This window comes from Pongo abelii, chromosome 19 (genome assembly GCF_028885655.2).
Source record: "Pongo abelii isolate AG06213 chromosome 19, NHGRI_mPonAbe1-v2.0_pri, whole genome shotgun sequence".
NCBI classification, from domain to species: domain Eukaryota; kingdom Metazoa; phylum Chordata; class Mammalia; order Primates; family Hominidae; genus Pongo; species Pongo abelii.
The window spans coordinates 80,224,577-80,243,100 of record NC_072004.2 but is presented as its reverse complement, the minus strand read 5'-3'; the positions used below and the strand labels follow the sequence as shown (position 1 = coordinate 80,243,100).

The 18,524-nt window shown below is 43.3% G+C and overlaps 1 pseudogene; it reads left to right on the top strand.

The window, feature by feature from the left end:
• LOC100433039 (importin subunit alpha-1-like) overlaps nucleotides 1–18,524 on the top strand; it is a 30,607-nt pseudogene that overhangs the window by 7,363 nt on the left and 4,720 nt on the right.

Sequence of the window (18,524 nt, the reverse complement as noted above, 5' to 3'; positions counted from 1 at the left end):
CTGACCTCAAGTGATCCACCTGCCTCACCCTCCCAAAGTACTGGGATTACAGGTGTGAGCCACCGCGCCCAGCCTATCACTGTATTTTTGAACCCAAGCTGACTCTTTGTCTTTTGGTGGGAGAATTCAGTCTGTTCATGTTTCATTTAACAATTGATCTACTGTACTTAATTACCTTTGGCTTATTTTACATTTGTTGGTTTATCTTGTGTTTTTCTCCCCTCTGATCTGGTTATCGATTTCCCTTTTCTTCCCGTTACACTTTCCGTTTCATTATTGGCAGCTATCTCTTCTCTGGGGTTCCTAATCAAACACATATTCTTTAGTACATGCCTTGACGGGGATTCTTTTCTCAGCACCCTCATCTGGAGCTCACAGAACCTGTCACTCTGTAGACTCTGGTCTTTTTTCAGCTTAGGAACATCCATTTGTTGCTTGATTTGATTATTGTTTGTTTGCTTGTTTATTTATTGAGACAGGGTCTTATTCTGCCACCCAGGCTGGAGTGCTGTGGCACAATCACCGCTCACTGCAGCCTCCACCTCCTGGGTTCAAGTGATCCTCCCACCTCAGCCTCCTGAGAAGCTGGGAATACAGGCACACGCCACCATGCCCAGCTAACTTTTTTTGTATTTTTTGGAGACAAAGTTTCGCCATGTTGCCCAGGCTGATCTTAAATTTCTGGGCTCAAGCGATCCACCTGCCTCAGCCTCCCAAAGTTCTGGGATTACAGGCGTAAGCCACTGCGCCCAGCCTGTTGCTTGATTATTGTTTCTTTTACCTTTTCTTTCCTTTGCATGTGAGTGCTCCCGACTGGGTCCCCTGCAGTTTATCTTTGGCCTCTTTATTTCAGTCTTGGTGTACTTTTGCTCTGAGGTTTGATATTTCTTTTTGACCTTCCAGGCTGCAAATTTGAATCTCAAGAGTGAATTTATTCCCCTTCAACTAATACAATGACATATTTTAAGTTCTAAAAATCAGTCCTTTTTAAAAACTCTGCTTGATTCGAGTCTCCTTAAGAGTTTGTATTCAAGTTGTAATTGCATTCTCCAGGCCCTCTATTTTGCTAATAGCCTTGAATTTATTTTACTAGGTAATATATTTACAGGTTTTTTTTAATCAAAGCAATATTTTAAAGTCTATAGTGAAAATCTCACATGTACCCTGTTTCCCTGCTCTGTTCTCCATCAACTCAAAAGTTACCCCTTTCATTCATTCTTCATTCTTCCAGAGTTTCTGAGTACAAACTAGTATAACTACATATCTGATTACTTAATTTTCTCTCTCTCTCTTAAGCAAAGGTAGTACCTTGTACACACCATCCTGTGTGTAAAACAAGATTTTTTTAAAAAACAAGCTTGTTTACTTTTTATTTATTCCTTTGACAATGTATTTTGGAGATTATACCTAGAGAGTTTCTGTCTCTTTCCCTACAACTACAAATAATCCATTTTACCAGTCTTCTGTTGATGGGCACTTGAAATGTTTCCTATTTTTTGCTATTACAACAATGCCATAATGAATGCTCTTTTATATACTCTTTTATATATGTATAGGTAGATGTTGGAAAAATTCCAAAAGTGGGATTTTGGGGTCAAAAGGTAAATAATAGATACTTGATGGGTATATCCCATGAGGCATATACCAGTTTGCCCTCACCAACACAAATGAGGGTGTCTTATTCCCCACAGCCTTGCCAACTGACTGTTGTCAAACTTTCGTTTTCTGCCAATCTGACCATAATATGTGTTATCTTAAGGTACTTTAAATCTGCATTTTTCTTTCCAGTAAGAGTATCTTTTCATATATTTAAGGGCTGTTTGTCCCCACCACCTTTTTTTTTCTTTCTGTGAAGGTCTGTTTATATCCTTTGCCTGTTTGTGTATTGGGTTGTTAGGTTTTTTTCTTGGAGTTCTAGTAACTTTTTCTGTACTAGGGAAAATAGCCCTTTGTCTATGATTACATGAGTCATAATTCCCTCCGCCACCCTGAGCTTGTCTTTTAACTCTGCTAATAGCATTATTTTGCTACACAAGTTTTCTTAAAACACACTTATGTAGTCAAATGTATCACTCGTTTATTTTATGGCTTTTATATTCTGAGTCTTTGTTACAAAGTCTTATATGTGTATATATATATATATGTATACACACACAGACACATACAACATATTGAAGTCATATATATACACACACACACAGCATATTGTATATAATATATATTTATATATATACATACAACATATTGAAGTCATATATATACACACACAGCATATTATATATAATATATATTTATATATATACATACAACATATTGAAGTATTTATATATATAAAGAGACTTATATATATATAAAATATATAGGCTTTTATATATATATACATACAGCATATTGGATTTTATTTTCTTTTTCAATTATTTTTATGGCTTCATTTTTAAAAATTTAAATCTTTAATCCTTTGAAGGCTAATATGGATGGACAGAATGAGATGTGGACCTTCCTTTATTTATAAACGTGTTTATTTATTTGTTTATCTCTGGATGGGCAGCCAGTTGTCCTGTGACCTTTCACTGACAAGTTTGTCTTTCCCCATGACCTGTGATGGCATCTTTAGTGCGTCCTGGGTCCCGGCTGTGCTGGGGTCTGGTAGCGGCGGCTGGTTTAGTGCGTCCTGGGTCCCGGCTGTGCTGGGGTCTGGTAGCGGCGGCTGGTTTAGTGCGTCCTGGGTCCCGGCTGTGCTGGGGTCTGGTAACGGCGGCTGGTTTAGTGTGTGTCCTGGGTCCCGGCTGTGCTGGGGTCTGGTGGCGGCAGCTGGTTTGATGGTTCTCTCTGTTCCCCCTGCTGAGCTGTCACAGAGTGCGTTTATATGACTTTGCTCCCCAGAGCTGGGGTCGAGCTGCAGGAGTACCCCACTTGGTGGGGGGCCCTAGAGTGGAGAAGGGATGGTGGTCTCTGCCACCGGGCCTGTGGGCATGGGACATCCGTGATGTCAAAACGCCAGCAGGAATTCTCCCTGTCTCCTTGGTGCCCTGGCCTTATGGGTAGAGACTACCTGGCCCACCTGTTTGCTCCGCCCTCAGCTCCTGGGCGCAAGGGTACAAGAGCCACCCTGCCTTCTCCCCGGGGTCCCATGATGGGCCAGCCTGCCCCAGGGTTCCCCTGGGAGCCTCCACCTCAGACACAGCCTCTCACCTGTGAAAGCCAGGTCCCACCCACCACTGCCCCAGCCTCTGCTTGACTCAGGCAGTAGCAGGTCGCAGCTGGGAGCAGAGGGGAAACAGGGTGTGTTTAAGTGGCCTTATTCCCAGAATCCCGGCTCCAGAGCTGTGTCTGAAAGGGAGAGGAACTACTTCATCTGTAATACATCGGGGGCAGGGGGAGCTGGAAGGGCAAGTCTGTTTCCAGGTGAGAAATAATGAACAACTTTTTCTTCTTTTCTTTTTTGAGACAGGGTCTCGCTCTGTCACCCAGGCTGGAGTGCAGTGGTGCCATCACGGCTCACTGCAGCCTCAATCTCCTGGGCTCAAGCAATCCTCCTGCCTCGTCCTTCCAAGTAGCCGAGAACACAGGCTTATATGGTAGTGACAGTGAGGATGGAGAATAGTAAAAACGTTTGAGGAATTTTTTTTTAATTTTATTTTTATTATGAAAATGTCCAATTAGGCTGGGCCTGGTGGCTCACCCCTGTAATCCTAGCACTTTGGGAGGCCAAAGTGGGAGAATTGTTTGAACTCAGGAGTTCGAGACCAGCCTGAACAACACAGTGAGACCCTGCCTCTATATTAAAAATAAGTAAATAAATTTAAAACTTAAAAAAAGGAAAATGTCCAACATGCAGAAAAGTAAATTTTTTTTTTTTTTTTTTTTTTTTTTTTTGAGACAGAATCTTGCTCTGTCACCCAGGCTGGAGGGCTGTGGCACAATCTCAGCTCACTGCAGTCTCTACCTTCCAGGTTCAAGTGATTCTCATGTCTCAGTCTCCTGAGTAGCTGGAATTACAGGCACATGCCACCACGCCTGGCTAATTTTTGTATTTTTAGTAGAGATAGGGTTTCACCATGTTGGCCAGGCTGGTCTCGAACTCCTGATCTCAAGTGATCCACCTACCTCTGCCTCCCAAGGTGCTGGGATTACAGGTGTGAGCCACCATGCCCGGCCAAAAAGAATTTTCTTTTCTTTTTTTTTTTTTTTTGAGACCCAGTCTTGCTCTGTCACCCAGGCTGGAGTGCAATGGCATGATCTCATCTTACTGCAACCTCTGCCTCCCGGGCTCAAGTGATACTCCTGCCTCAGCCTCCCGAGTAGCTGGGATTACAGGCATATGCCACCATGCCCTGCTAATTTTTGTACTTTTAGTACAGGAGGGGTTTTGCCGTGTTGGCCAGGCTGGTCTCGAACGCTTGACCTCAGGTGATCCGCCTGCCTCGGCCTCCTAAAGTGCTGGGATTACAGGCATGAGCCACCACACCGAGCCAAAAATAATATTTTTAAAAAACGAATACAATTACCTATTGCCTAGATTTAACAATACTTGCTCCTTGCTGGCTGCTCTACTAGGAAGAAAAAGAGAAAAGAGAAAAAACGGTATTTGCCATGTTTATTTATATTTATTTATTTATTTATTGCTGACGAATTATAAATTCTGGGCGTCATATTTCACCCCTGAAAACTTCAGCATGCATCTCTGAAAAGTGATGTCTTTCTCCATGAACACCCTCCATTATTATATCTGACAAAATTAACTATAGTTCCTTAATGTCATCTATGACCTAAGCTATCGTCAGATTTCCACCTTATCCTAAAACATCTCTCTCACAGCTAGTTTGTTTGGTTCAGGATCCCATCCAAGGCCATGCCTTATGTCTGGCTGTCTCTTCAATCTCCTTTGAAGAGCCCCGCCCTTTCCTTCTGCCTGGACATTGACTCATTGCCCTGCCTGCAAGGTGTCTGTTTGCTTCCTTGCAGCAGTGTTTTCATGTTCTTCTAACCCTGGTGTTACGTGAGAACTGGTAGGCAGGTCTGCAAGGTTTAGGCTGGTGGGATCAACAGGGCTCAGTGACAGATGAGGCAAAGCCAGCAGGAGGCAAGGATGATTCTACCTTGGGTGACAGAAGTAGATGTCACTCAGATGCTGAGATTGGGGAGGGAGGAGGGAGAGGACAAATTTGATTTGGGGCACAAAGCTTTTGACATGTACAAAGGACATCCAGATGGCAGTGGGATATGTGAGCCTGGAGACTGTGCTGCGAGTTGTTGATCTACAGCCGGTGGGGCTGGGCTCTCCCAGGGTGGTGGAGTGAGAAGCCAGGTGAGACACCAAGCATGAGGCCGTGGCGGAAGAGGTGGAGCCTGGGGCTCAATTGCTGAGCAGTAGCAGAGAAAAAGAAGGAAAACCAGGAGGCCTGGCCTGAGGAAGCCCAAGAAGGAGAGGATTTTAAAGAGCAAGCACTGGAAAGAAGTCAGGCCAGAGGAAGACTGTCAGGCCTCTAAGCCGGAACAAGGTCCTTGTAACCCCTGTGACTTGCCCGTATACATCCAAATGGCCTGCAGGAGCCACAAATTCTGGAGCAGCCAAAAAAAAAACCCGCAAAAAGGAGTAAAACAGCCAGCTCCTTGCGTTGTTCCTGCCCTGCCCCAACTCATCAATTGACCTTGTGACAATCTCCTCCTGGACAATGAGTCTCAGGAGCTCCCCACCGAGCGCCTTGTGACCCCCTCCCCTGCTATCAATAGATAACCACCTTTAACTTGTACCTTTCCACTGCCTACCTAAGTCCTGTAAAGCTGCCCCTATCCTATCCCCGTTCGCTGTCTCTCTTTTCAAACTCAGCCCATCCATACCCGGATGTAAATAAACAGCCTTGTTGCTCACACAAAGGCTGTTTGGTGGTCTCTTCACACGGATGCGCTTAACAAGGACCAGATCTGTCATCAAGGAAGTGGTGGAAGGCCTCTGAGCAGTGAGCTGGTTGTCTAAGTGAGGGGACAGAGAAGTTGGCTCGAAAAGGAGGAAGGGAAAAAGGATTTAGTTGTTAAAAGGGGATCCAGATCTGGGTCCAGGGAACAAACTTTTTTTTTTTTTTTTTTGAGACAGAGTCTCTCTCTGTCACCCAGGCTGGAGAGCAATGGTGTGATCTCCACACACTGCAATCTCCACCTCCGGGGTTCAAGTGGTTCTCCTGCCTCAGCCTCCCAAGCAGATGGGACTACAGGCACCCGCCACCACACCTGGCTAATTTTATATATATATATATATATATATATATATATATATATATATATATAATATATATATATATATATATATTATATATATATATATATATATATATAATATATATATATATAATTAGTAGAGACGGGGTTTCGCCATGTTGGCCAGGCTGGCCTCAAACTCCTGATCTCAAGTGATCCACCTGCCTCAGCCTCCCAAAGTGTTGGGATTACAGGAGTCAGCCACTGCACCTGGCCAACATTTTCTTTTTAAGATGGAGAGACCAACTGGGTCCAGTGGCTCACACCTGTAATTCCAGCACTTTAGGAGGCTGAGGTGGGAGGATTTCTTGAGCCCAGGAGTTCAAGACCAGCCTGGGCAACATAGAAGGACCCTGTGTCTACAGAAAAAAAAAAAAAAAAATTAATCTGGCGTGGTGGTGTGGGCCTGTAGTGCCAGCTACTTGGGAGGCTGAGGCAGAATTGCTTGAGTCCAAGAAGTCAAAGCTGCAGTGAACTGTGATCGTGCCACTGCCCTCCAGCCTGGGTGACAGAGCAAGACCCTGTCTGGAAAAAAAAAAAAAAAAAAAAGATGGAGAGGCCTTGAGTTTGTTGAAATGAGAAAGGGACAAAGGTAGTCAGAAGGGAAGGGTTGGAAATTTGAGCTGAGACCACTTCTAAGTAAGTGGGAGGCAGCTATGGGGTCTTTCAGGCCTGGGCTGGGGAGGTTGGCTTGGATGGCAGGCCCCTGTGCCTTCCCCTGGGGGAGGGGGAAGGAATGGTGGGTATAAACACAGATACGTTTGAGGGAGTGCGCAGAAGGTGACCACTCCTTGATCTCATTTTCCTGCCTCCCTAACCTGGCTCATCCCTACAGCCTTCGCTGGCTGGGAGGTTCCTTCGTGGACCATTTCTTTTTTTTGTGGGAGATGGAGTCTCGCTCTGTCGCCCAGGCTGGAGTGCAGTGGTGCAATCTTGGCTCACTGCAACCTCCACTTCCCAGGTTCAAGCAATTCTCCTGCCTCACCCTCCCGAGTAACTGGGGCTACAGGTACACACACACCATCACACCCAGCTAATTTTTGTATTTTTATTAGAGACAGGGTTTCACTATGCTGACCAGGCTGGTCTGAAACTGCTGACCTCAAGTGATCCTCCTGCCTCGGCCTCCCAAAGCGCTGGGATTACAGGCATGAGCCAATGTGCCTGGCCCCTCGTGGACCATTTCTGATCCCTCCTGGTTCCAGTGGCCCTGCTGGGTCTCTGCCAACCTTACTTAGAGCACAGGCAGTGTGAGTCCTGAGGAGGTCCCACCCCACCCTGGAGGAGCAGGCCAGGCAGGCAGCCCCATGAGGTCACCCAGAGGCTGGGGACGGAGTCCAGAGCCAAGGACACCTAATCGAAACCCGAAGTCAGAAAAGCAGAAGTGTAGGCCTGCTTTTTCCCCATCCCCATGGGTGTGGGAACCCAGGGCCCGCTCGGTTCTTTCATAGAACCAGCCCTGTGCCAGGGTAGGGTTGACAGCTCTGTTCTACAGATGAAGAAACTGAGGCCCAGAAATTCAAGCGGCTGCTCAGTGAGAAGCTGAAGTAGAGTCTAGACAAGAGTACAAGTCTCTGGACTCCGGCTCCACTCTTTTCCCCTTTGAATCAATGGAAGCTTCTGCCCTAAACCCAAGAAGAGGGTCTTACCTGAAACCGTTATGTTTGGAATCTCACCCCACATCCATGCAATAAGATTTCACTGAGCCAGCCGGGCTGCTTATCCCTGTAATCCCAGCACTTTGGGAGGCCAAGGCAGGCAGATCACTTGAGGTCAGGAGTCCAAGGCCAGCCTGGCCAACATGGTGAAACCCCGTCTCTACTACAAATACAAAAATTAGCCAGGTGTGGTGGCAGGCACCTGTAATCGCAGCTACTCAGAAGGCTGAGGCAGGAGAATCACTTGAGCCTGGGAGGTGGAGATTACAGTGAGCTAAGATCGAGCCACTGCACTCCACCCTGGGTGACAGAGTAAGACACCATATCAAAAAAAAAAAAAAAAAAAAAAAAGATTACACTGAGCCGTGGTGCTTCACCTGGGCAGCAGTCAAATCACCCAAGGAGCTTTAACATTAAACACTTTCCCCAGGCCCCAGTTCAAACCACTTCCAACAGAATCTCAGAGGGCTGAGCTAGGCACAGTTCCCCAAAGCCTACTGAGGCTTGAGGCCCAGGACCCTGCGGGGTCACCCCCAGGTCCCCCGATCCTGCCTCTGGATGTGTAGCTCTGGGCCAGGCCAGGATGTGTAAAGGGAGACTCAGTTTCTGTCCTGAAGAACATGTGAAATAGGGGCTGGAAATTTGTAGAAATTTGTAGACCTATTTTTGAATTGTATTTTCTCTATTTCCAAAGCTGTAGTAGGTAACAAGATTAAAAACATTAGGCTTTATAAGTATAGTTGTGTACCCAAATTTCAGTTGAGGCATATAAATGCTATAAATGGCTGATACACTTTCTTACTACATGACCAGTTTTATTCTACATATAATTCTAAAGAATTAAAGCCTTCTTTACACATATGAGTAGGCTATTTTGGGTTTTATGGTTTATTAAAGAATTATAGATGATTCACTGCTCAGTTCTAGCTATGATCACTTCCGGTGAACCTGCAGCTAAAGGACGAGGCTTACCCATTGATAGCAGAGTACTGTAGATAGGACAGCATGGCGTCCCAGCTCTGATCATGAATCAGATCATGGGATCAGAGCTAGGACTCAGTATCTTTGCCCTTCAGCTAGCCATGGTGACAGGACATGGCCCCAACTGTGTCTCTCAGATTCAAGAATTATTTGCAGTGTAGATATGTAAGAATAAATGATGTTCTTAACATCACAGCAATTGCTTAAAAGTAGTGGCTTTCATACTTCTTTTGACTCTGACCCTCAGTCACATACACATTTTTTCATAGCAGCCCAGTACACATATTCAAAAGCTTTCTGACATACTGTTTTACTTTATTATGTGGGAAGCACTCTGATATTTTCTGTGCTAGCCTATTGCATTACATTTTTTTTTTTTTTTTTTTTTTGAGACAGAGTCTCGCTGTGTTGCCAGGCTAGAGTGCAGTGGTGCGATCTCGGTTCACTACAACCTCCGCCTCTCTTGTTCAAGTGATTCTCCTGTCTCAGCCTCCCGAGTAGCTGGGACTACAGGCACACGCCACCATGCCCAGCTAATTTTTTTGTATTTTTAGTAGAGATGAGGTCTCACCATGTTGGCCAGGGTGGTCTCAATCTACTGACCTCATGATCCACCTGCCTTGGCCTCCCAAAGTGCTGGGATTACAGGCATGAGCCACTGTGCCCGGCTGCATTACATTTTATTTTTTAAAAAGCTGAATAAGATCCACTATTTATTTCATAGTCACTAAAGAGTTGGGATCAACTGTTTGAAAATACTATTTTGAAGTATCCATGCGGTCTTACACTATAGCTGGAATGATAAAAGGACCCAAAAGGGTGTTTTTAGGAATATATTTTTGGGAGGGAGTACATGCGATGCCCTTCTTTTTCCCTTAAGTATAAACTTGAAAAACTTGTTATAAACTTGAAAAAAATGGTAGGTGAGTAATTTATATGTATGGTTTCATGGGTATATTTGAAGTATTAATACATGAAAGCAGTGAATAATAGTATCTGACATGTAATAGGTACTTAATATGTGTTAGTTTTCTTTCTGCAGGCATATCTTGGTTGTTTAATTGTAAACAATTAGCTTTAGCTTTTAACTTAACTTTTAGACTTCAAAAGTTCTATCATAAGGTTTATCTTAACTTACTTTGAATGATTAATTTTAATTATTGAAAGACAGATGATTGGATACAATTTACATCTTTGATTGACATAAATAATGCAGTCTTTTAATTTTTTTGGTCAGGTACTGGTAGTTAACTCTCAAGGAGAAATTTCACGGTTGAGCACCAAAAAGGAAGTGATCATGAAAGGAAATATCAACAATTATTTTAAATTGGGTCAAGAAGGGAAGTATCGCGTCTACCACAATCAATACTCCACCAATTCATTTGCTTTGAATAAGCACCAGCACAGAGAAGATCATGATAAGAGAAGGCATCTTGCACATAAATTCTGTCTGACGCCAGCAGGAGAGTTCAAATGGAACGGTTCTGGCCATGGGTCCAAAGTTCTTACCATATCTACTCTGAGACTGACTATCACCCAATTAGAAAACAACATCCCTTTATCCTTCCTTCATCCCAACTGGGCATCGCATAGGTAAAGGAAACTAAGGTTAATTTATTGCTGTAAATACACTAAATGTTTATAAAATGATTGTTCAAGATGTGCACTTGAAAACGTCGTTACCAATGAGTTGAATGAAGTCAATGTGGTCAGCAGACAGGACGTTAGAGGCATGAGTGTACTTCTAACTTACTGAACCAACACCACTATTTGGAGGATTTCTAGCAGTCAGAGTCTATCCCTGGAATCAGATGGAGACCAAAGTTACAACTATTGTGCTTTTAATTTAGATCAACCTAGTGAAATAATTTCTTTCATATCTTCTGAAATATAGGGCAAATTGGATCAAGGCAGTTCAGATGTGTAGCAAACCCAGAGAAGTTGCTTTGGCTTTAGCCATTTTGGAGTGTGCAGTTAAACCAGTTGTGATGCGTTTTGATGCTACCAATATGGCGAGAATCTTTAGGACATATCAGGTAAGTGAATTCTGAGCCTTGTAAATGATGAATATTGGACTCGCTTTTGAAATACTAGCCTATTAATAATGAAAGTTAATGTATTTAAAAGGCCATATTAAAGACTTTACTTTTGGCCTAATTTTCTTCCTGTATAAGTTGTAAACATGAATGAAGATTATTAGTTCTTTCTTTCTTTCTTTTTTTTTTTTTTTTTTGAGACGGAGTCTTGCACTGTTGCTCGGGCTGGTGTGCAGTGGCACAATCTCGGCTCGCTGCAACCTCCGCCTCCTGGGTTCAAATGATTCTCCTGCCTCAGCCTGCGAAGTAGCTAGGATTACAGGTGCCTGCCACTACGCCTGGCTAATTTTTTGTCTGTCAACCCAGGCTGGAGTGCAGTGGTGCCATCACAGCTCACTGCAGCCCTGACCTCCCTGGGCTAAGGTTATCCTCTCACCTCAGCCTCCCGAGCAGTTGGGACTACAGACGCATTCCACTATGCCTGGCTAATTTTTGTATTTTTTATAGACACAGGGTCTCATTATGTTGCCCAGGCTGTTCTCGACCTCTAGGCTCAACCGACCTGCCTGCCTCAGCCTACCAAAGTGTTGGGATTATAGTCATGATACATTTCTGATACGAGAGCAATTAGTACAATGGTTGCTATAACCATTTTAGAGAATGGTTTGACAAAAACAAAGTTAAAAATGCAATTTGACTCCTTCCTGATACAGCAGAGAAACTTTTACCCTGTGTACATGAGAAGACATTGTAGCAGGGTGTTCCTTATAATATTATTTCATAATGGTGAAATTTGGAAACAACTCCTAAGTACTCATAATCAGGCATGTTTAAATTGTGTCATCATTTCATAATGGACTGTTACATAGCAGTGAAAAACACACTAGAACAACAAGTGTCGAGATTGAATCTCATAAGTTTACAATAGAAAGAAAACATTTGGAGAGGGTGGGAGGGGCACAAGGGTTGTAAAAATTACCTACTGGGTACAGTGTTTACTCTACGGGTAATGAGTAACTAGAAACCCAGTTCCCCCAGTGCACATAGACCCCTTGAATCTAAAATAAAATAAAAATTTTAAAAAAGAGAAAACAGTTCCATCGCTAAAAATACATAAGGATAAATGTATATACTACATACATTTGTGTAGAGTTTAAAAGCATGTGTGATAACACGTTACAGTATTGTTTAGGGATATAGATATCTGTAAAATTTTAAAGAAATGCAAGGGCTATATGCTTGAAACGTAAAAAATATACTTCTAAATAAATAAGAAGTGCTCAAATGTAAATCATAATGAAAACCAGAAAACATTTTGATCTGGATGTTCATGAAAGTACTACATATATTGAAATTTGTGAGATGCAATTAAAGACTTCCTAGGAGAAGTTGCTAGCCTTTAATGCTTATGTTAGAAAAGAAAAACTGCAAATTAATTAGCTAGGGGTACATCTCAAGGAGCCAGACTAAAGAAAGAAAATATTAAAGATGACCAAATGTGATGAAATAGAAAACAAACATACTTTAGATCCCATTATGTTTTACAAGCCTCTGATAAGGTTATCAAGGGGGGAAAAATAGTACAGCACAAATAACCAATATCAAGAATAAAAAAAGAGACATACTAACCAATATTTCTGATTTTCTTTTACTAGAACTTGGATTTTTAAAGCCTTCACAGGGTCTACTAACATGGTATTCAGGTTTCCTACATCTACAAAGAAAGGGGTCCACCTAGAAGAAGTGGAGCAAGATGGTGGAATAAAAGTCCCCAACTCATCGTGCCCCACCTTCCATCCCCACAGCCACAGAAAGGGACCCACCGAGCTCCCTTTGGGTCGGGGGAAGGGTTGGGAAGGACGCCACAGTCATCTCAGTCCTTAGTAGGGCAGAAGCCACACTCTTAGGCAGGAAAAGGATTTCTGGTTGTTTATCACTGCACCTGTCATTAAGGTGATGGCAGGACCAAGTGATTTCATAAGGTTTTTCTTAAATTTCGGGAACCAGATAGTTCCATTTAAACTTTTCTACCAGAATAGAAAAAGGAGGAAATTTTACAGATTATTGTTTCTGTTAGTGTGAAACTGTTAGAAAACTTGATAAATAGAAATAGACAAATAGAAAATTATGGCCCTGTCTCCTTTATTAATATTTATTATTAATAATTAATAGCAAATAGGTATGTCTATAAGAAATCTCAAAATATTGGTATGCAGATCTATTCAGGAGTAAATTTAAAGAATAAGAAACCATGGCTAAATTGGCTTCACCTTAGACACCAGTCTCCAATACGAGGAGACTACTAATACCATACTATTTTAAGAAGTCAAAGAAAGGCTGGATGTGGTGGCTCATGCCTGTAATCCCAGCACTTTGGGAGGCCAAGGCGAGTGGATCACTTGAGCCCAGGAGTTTAAGACCAGCTTGGCCAACATGGTGAAACCCCATCTCTACTAAAAATACAAAAATTAGTGGGGCACGGTGGTACATGCCTGTAGTCCTAGCTACTAGGAGGCTGAGGCAGGAGAATCGCTTGAACCCAGGAGGCAGAGGTTGCAATGAGCTGAGATCGCACCACTGCACTCTAGCCTGGGCAACAGAGCAAGACACTCTCGAAAAGAAAAATGTTAAAGAAAGGAAATCTTTTGATCATCTCATTAGATGCCAAGAAGGTATTTTTGTCTAAGTTCATTATTATTTATTGGGTTTTTTTAATTTTGAATTTTTTTTGGCTGGGCGTGGTGGCTCACGCCTATAATCCCAGCACTTTGGGAGGCCGAGGTGGGTGGATCACCTGAGGTCAGGAGTTTGAGACTGACCTGGCCAACATGGCGCAACCCCATCTCTACTAAAAATACAAAACTTAGCCAGGTATGGTGGCACACGCCTGTAGTCCCAGCTACTTGGGAGCCTGAGGGAGGAGAATCACTTGAATCTGGGAGGCAGAGGTTGCAGTGAGCTGAGATTGCACCACTGCTCTCCAGCCTGGGCAATAGAGTGAGACTCCGTCTCAAAACAAAACAAAACAAAAATGGCTACTAGGAAGTTTCAATTTATATAGCTTGCATTCTATTTCTGATGGACAGCCCTGCTGTAGGAAGTCTCAGCCCTTCAGACGGAAGGGGGACAGTTACTCGTTGGCTAAAACTATTTCATAGTGCTGAAAACATGATGATCTCCCTCTAGTATACAGGTGTGGATTCAGTAGATGCTTGATAATTCAGTTCTTATTTGGTACTATTATTGACAAAGGAAAATGATAAAGGAAATATTTTTCTCTTCCCCCATCTTTTAGCTTTCTCCCTTTGTCTCATAACCATGTCCACCAACAAGAATGCTAATACACGAGCTGCCCGTCTTCACAGATTCAAGAACAAGGGAAAGGACAGTACAGTGAGTACCTTCTGTTGCTTTCTTATGGTGTTATTTAAATGGGAAGACATTTGGAAAGGGGTGAAAACTTAGGGATCTTTTTAAAAATGTCCTCACTTAGCAACAAAAACTGGTGTGATAGGTGAAACGGCATGTTATCTTTTCTCAAGGAAATGAGGCGTCGCAGAATAGAGGTCAACGTGGAGCTGAGGAAAGCTAAGAAGGATGAATAGATGCTGAAGAGGAGAAATGTAAGCTCATTTCCTGATGATGCTACTTCTCCGCTGCAGGAAAACCGCAACAACCAGGTAAAAAAATATATTTTAGATTATGAGTTACATGAAATCCAGAAAATCAGTAGGGACTTTTCTTAGAAATTCAAGTAAACTTAACATTTCTAGTCTTACGGTTTTAACTATCTGTGAAGATCTTTTTCTCTGTTCGCAATTAGTAATTGTCTTCTTTCCTGCCTTCTATAATCCACTGAAGCTGATTTAGAATCTTCCTTTAGCTCTGACCTTCCTTCATACTTCCTTGCATTTCTAGCTACTAGCTGGGTACCTTGACCTGACCAGTGTGTCCAGAGCCAACCAGTTTCTGGTTTATTTCTTTTTTCTTTTTCCCACATGGAGTCTTGCTCTGTCGCCCAGGTTGGAGTGCAGAGACACAATTTTGGCTCACTGCAACATTTGCCTCCTAGTTTCAAGCAATTCTCCTGCCTCAGCCTCCCGAATAGCTGGGATTACAGGTATGCACCACCATGCTTGGTTAATTTTTGTATTTTTAGTAGAGCCAGGGTTTCACCATGTTGGCCAGGCTGGTCTTGTACTCCTGACCTTGTTATCCGCCTACCTGGGCCTCCCAAAGTGCTGGGATTAAAGGCATGAGCCACCACGCCCAGCCCATTTCTGGTTTATTTCTGTCTTTTTTGGTATTCTGTATTTTTTGTATTTGTCACCAGCTTTGTTCAGGTCTTTCCTCCTGAAATATTTACAGTAGCCTCCTAATGTATTGTTTCCTTCTTTCTGTGCCAAATGCTATTTTTCTGAATTTTTTCCTAAAGTACTGCTTTAGACGTGTTTTTTCTCTCCTCAAAATCCATACTCCAAATTGCATGAACCTGTGAGGCAGAGGTTGCAGTGAGCCAAGACCTTGCCATTACACTCTAGCCTGCGCAACAAGAGTGAAACTCTGTCTCAAGAAAAAAATAAAAATAAAAAAATCCGTACTCCGCTGGGCATGATGGTTCACGCCTGTAATTCCAGCACTTTGGGAAGCTGAAATAGGAGGATCACTGGAGGCCAGGGGTTTGAGCCCAGCCTAGGCAACGTAGCAAGACCTTGTCTCTACAAAAAATAAAAAGTTAGCTGGGCATGGTGGCACAGGCCTTTAGTCCTAGGTATTCAGGGGGCTGAGGCAGAAGGATCACTTGAGCCCAGGATTTTGAGGCTGCAGTGTGAGCTATGATTGTACCACTGCACTCCATGCTGGGTGACAGAGTAAGACCCTGTCTCTAAAAATAAAAATCCATACTCTGGCCAGGCACAGTGGCTCGCGCCTGTAATCCCAGCACTTTGTCACCTAGGCTGGAGTGCAATGGCGTGATCTTGGCTCACTGCAACCTCCGCATCTCAGGCTTAAGCGATTCTCTTGAATCTGAGGTCAGGAGTTTGAGACCAGCCTGGCCAACATGGTGAAACCTGTCTCTACTAAAGATACAAAAAAATTAGCTCAGGGTGGTGGTGGGTGCCTGTAATCCCCGCTACTTGGGAAGCTGAGGCAGGAGAATCACTTGAACCAGGGAGGCAGAGGTTGCAGTGAGCCAAGATCGCACCATCGCACCATTGCACTCCAGCCTGGGCGACAAGTGCAAAACTCTGTCTAAAAAATAATAATAATAATAATAATCCATACTCCATGAAGGCCTTCCACAAAGTAGACCTTAGATTTTCAAATTTATCTTTCATCTTCCAAAGATAACTGGGCACTTTCCTACTTCTTTTTCTCGCAATATGCTTCCTTTTTTTTTTTTGAGACAAAGTCTCGTGCTGTTGCCAAGGCTGGAGTGCAATGGCGCCATCTTGGCTCACTGTAACCTCTGCCTCTTGGATTCAAGTGATACTCATGCCTCAACCTCCCAAATAGCTGGGATTACAGGTGCGCGCCACCACGCCCAACTAATTTTTGTTTTTTTTTTAGTAGAGACAGGGTTTCACCATGTTGGCCAGGCTGGTCTCAAACTCCTGACGTCAGGTGATCTGCCCGCCTCGGCCTCCCAAAGTGTTGCAATTACAGGCGTGAGCCACTGTGCCCAGCCACATTATGCTTCCTTTAGCCCTTTAGCACTCCACATTTATCTTTTTTTTTTTTCGATTGACTACTACGTGTGTTCTATTTCTAGGGTACTAATACTCAAAGCTCATCTTCTTCTTATAGCACTCCTTAGCCTCGTAGGAAAGACACTCCTTTCTCAGGATTCTCTAGCGCCCTGATTCTGCACCCAAAATGGGGAGTAAATGCTATGTAACCCATCTATTTACCACTTGTTTTATGCTGTTTGTCTACTTGTCACATTTTCTGTTAGGTGTCAAGCTCCTGGAGAGACAGGGATACTGGCTTTTTGAGTTATGGTTAGCTTTGGCTCTCAAACCTCTTTTCTACTTTGATTCACAACATAAAACATTTTTTTTGTTGTTGAGGGGGCAGGGCACAGGTCTTGCTCTGTTGCCCAGGCTGGAGTGCAGTGGTGCAATCTAGGCTCACTGCAGCCTCCGCCTCCTGGATTCAAGTGATTCTCCTGCCACATCCTCTCGAGTAGCTGGGATTACAGGGGCCCGCCACCACGTCTGGCTAATTTTTGCATTTTTAGTAGAGATGGGGTTTCACCATGTTTCTCAGTCTGGTCTCGAATGTCTGACCTCAGGTGATCCACCGCCTCGGCCTCCCAAAGCGCTGGGATTACAGGCATGAGCCACTGCGCCTGGCCGCACATAACCCATTTATATTTGCAACAACACTCAACCGTGGAAATACATAGATTATAAAATTAGATATGAAAATTCTCAGAATGTTGCTTATAACTTCATGTCCTCCTCAAAGTATATCTGAACGCAAGTTATTGAGATTAATGTAGGAATAATCTTCAGTCTGCTCTGATATTTTTTTTTTTTGAGAGAAGGTCTTGCATGGTGATAGGTGCACACCACCATGCCTGGATTTTTTTTTTTATTTAATTTTTTGTAGAAGGGGAGGTCTCATTATGTTGCTCAGACTGGTCTCAAACTCCTGAGCTCAACCCATCCTCCCTCCTGAGCCTCCCAAAGTGCTAGGATTACAGGTGTGAGCCACTGTGCCTGGCCTTCTAGTTCATTTTTTAAATTATTCAAAGCTGCCTTTTTTAGCAACGAAACACTTGGATACTCCATAACTTGAGACTCCAGCGAGTCCTGACACCGAGTTTGGAAACTGTTCTACATATAAAATAATGAATCTTTAACAGGCAAAATTAAATGTAGGTCTAAATTTTTAGTAGCTCATGCCTGTAATCCCAGCGCTTTGGGAGGCCGAGGTGGGTGGATCAGCTGTGGTAAGGAGTTCGAGACCAGCCTGGCCAACATGTGAAAACCCATCTCTACTAAAAATACAAAGAAATTAGCTGGACATGGTGGCACACGCTTTAATCCCAGCTACTCGGGAGGCTGAGGCAGGAGAATTGCTTGAACCTGAGATGCGGAGGTTGCAGTGAGCCAAGATCACGCCATTGCACTCCAGCCTAGGTGACAAGAGCAAGACTCCTGTCTCAAAAAAAAAAAAAAAAAAAGCATAATCAGTTGATACTAATATTGAAATATTGCCTATTTCAGGTCATGTTGGGCCTCTTGTTAAAACTTTTAGAGTACAGAATTTCTGAAGTGCTGGGAAAAAAATAAGGTAACCAGCAAACACATTTTTTCCTTTTCAGACTCCTGCACTAAGAGCCATAGGGAATATTGTCACTGGTACAGATGAACAGACTCAGGTTGTGATTGATGCAGGAGCACTCGCCATCTTTCCCAGCCTGCTCACCAACCCCAAAACTAACATTCAGAAGGAAGCTACATGGACAATGTCAAACATCACAGCTGGCCGCCAGGACCAGATACAGCAAGTTGTGAATCATGGATTAGTCCCATTCCTTGTCAGTGTTCTCTCTAAGGTAACAAAGTCTGAGGATTCAATCAAG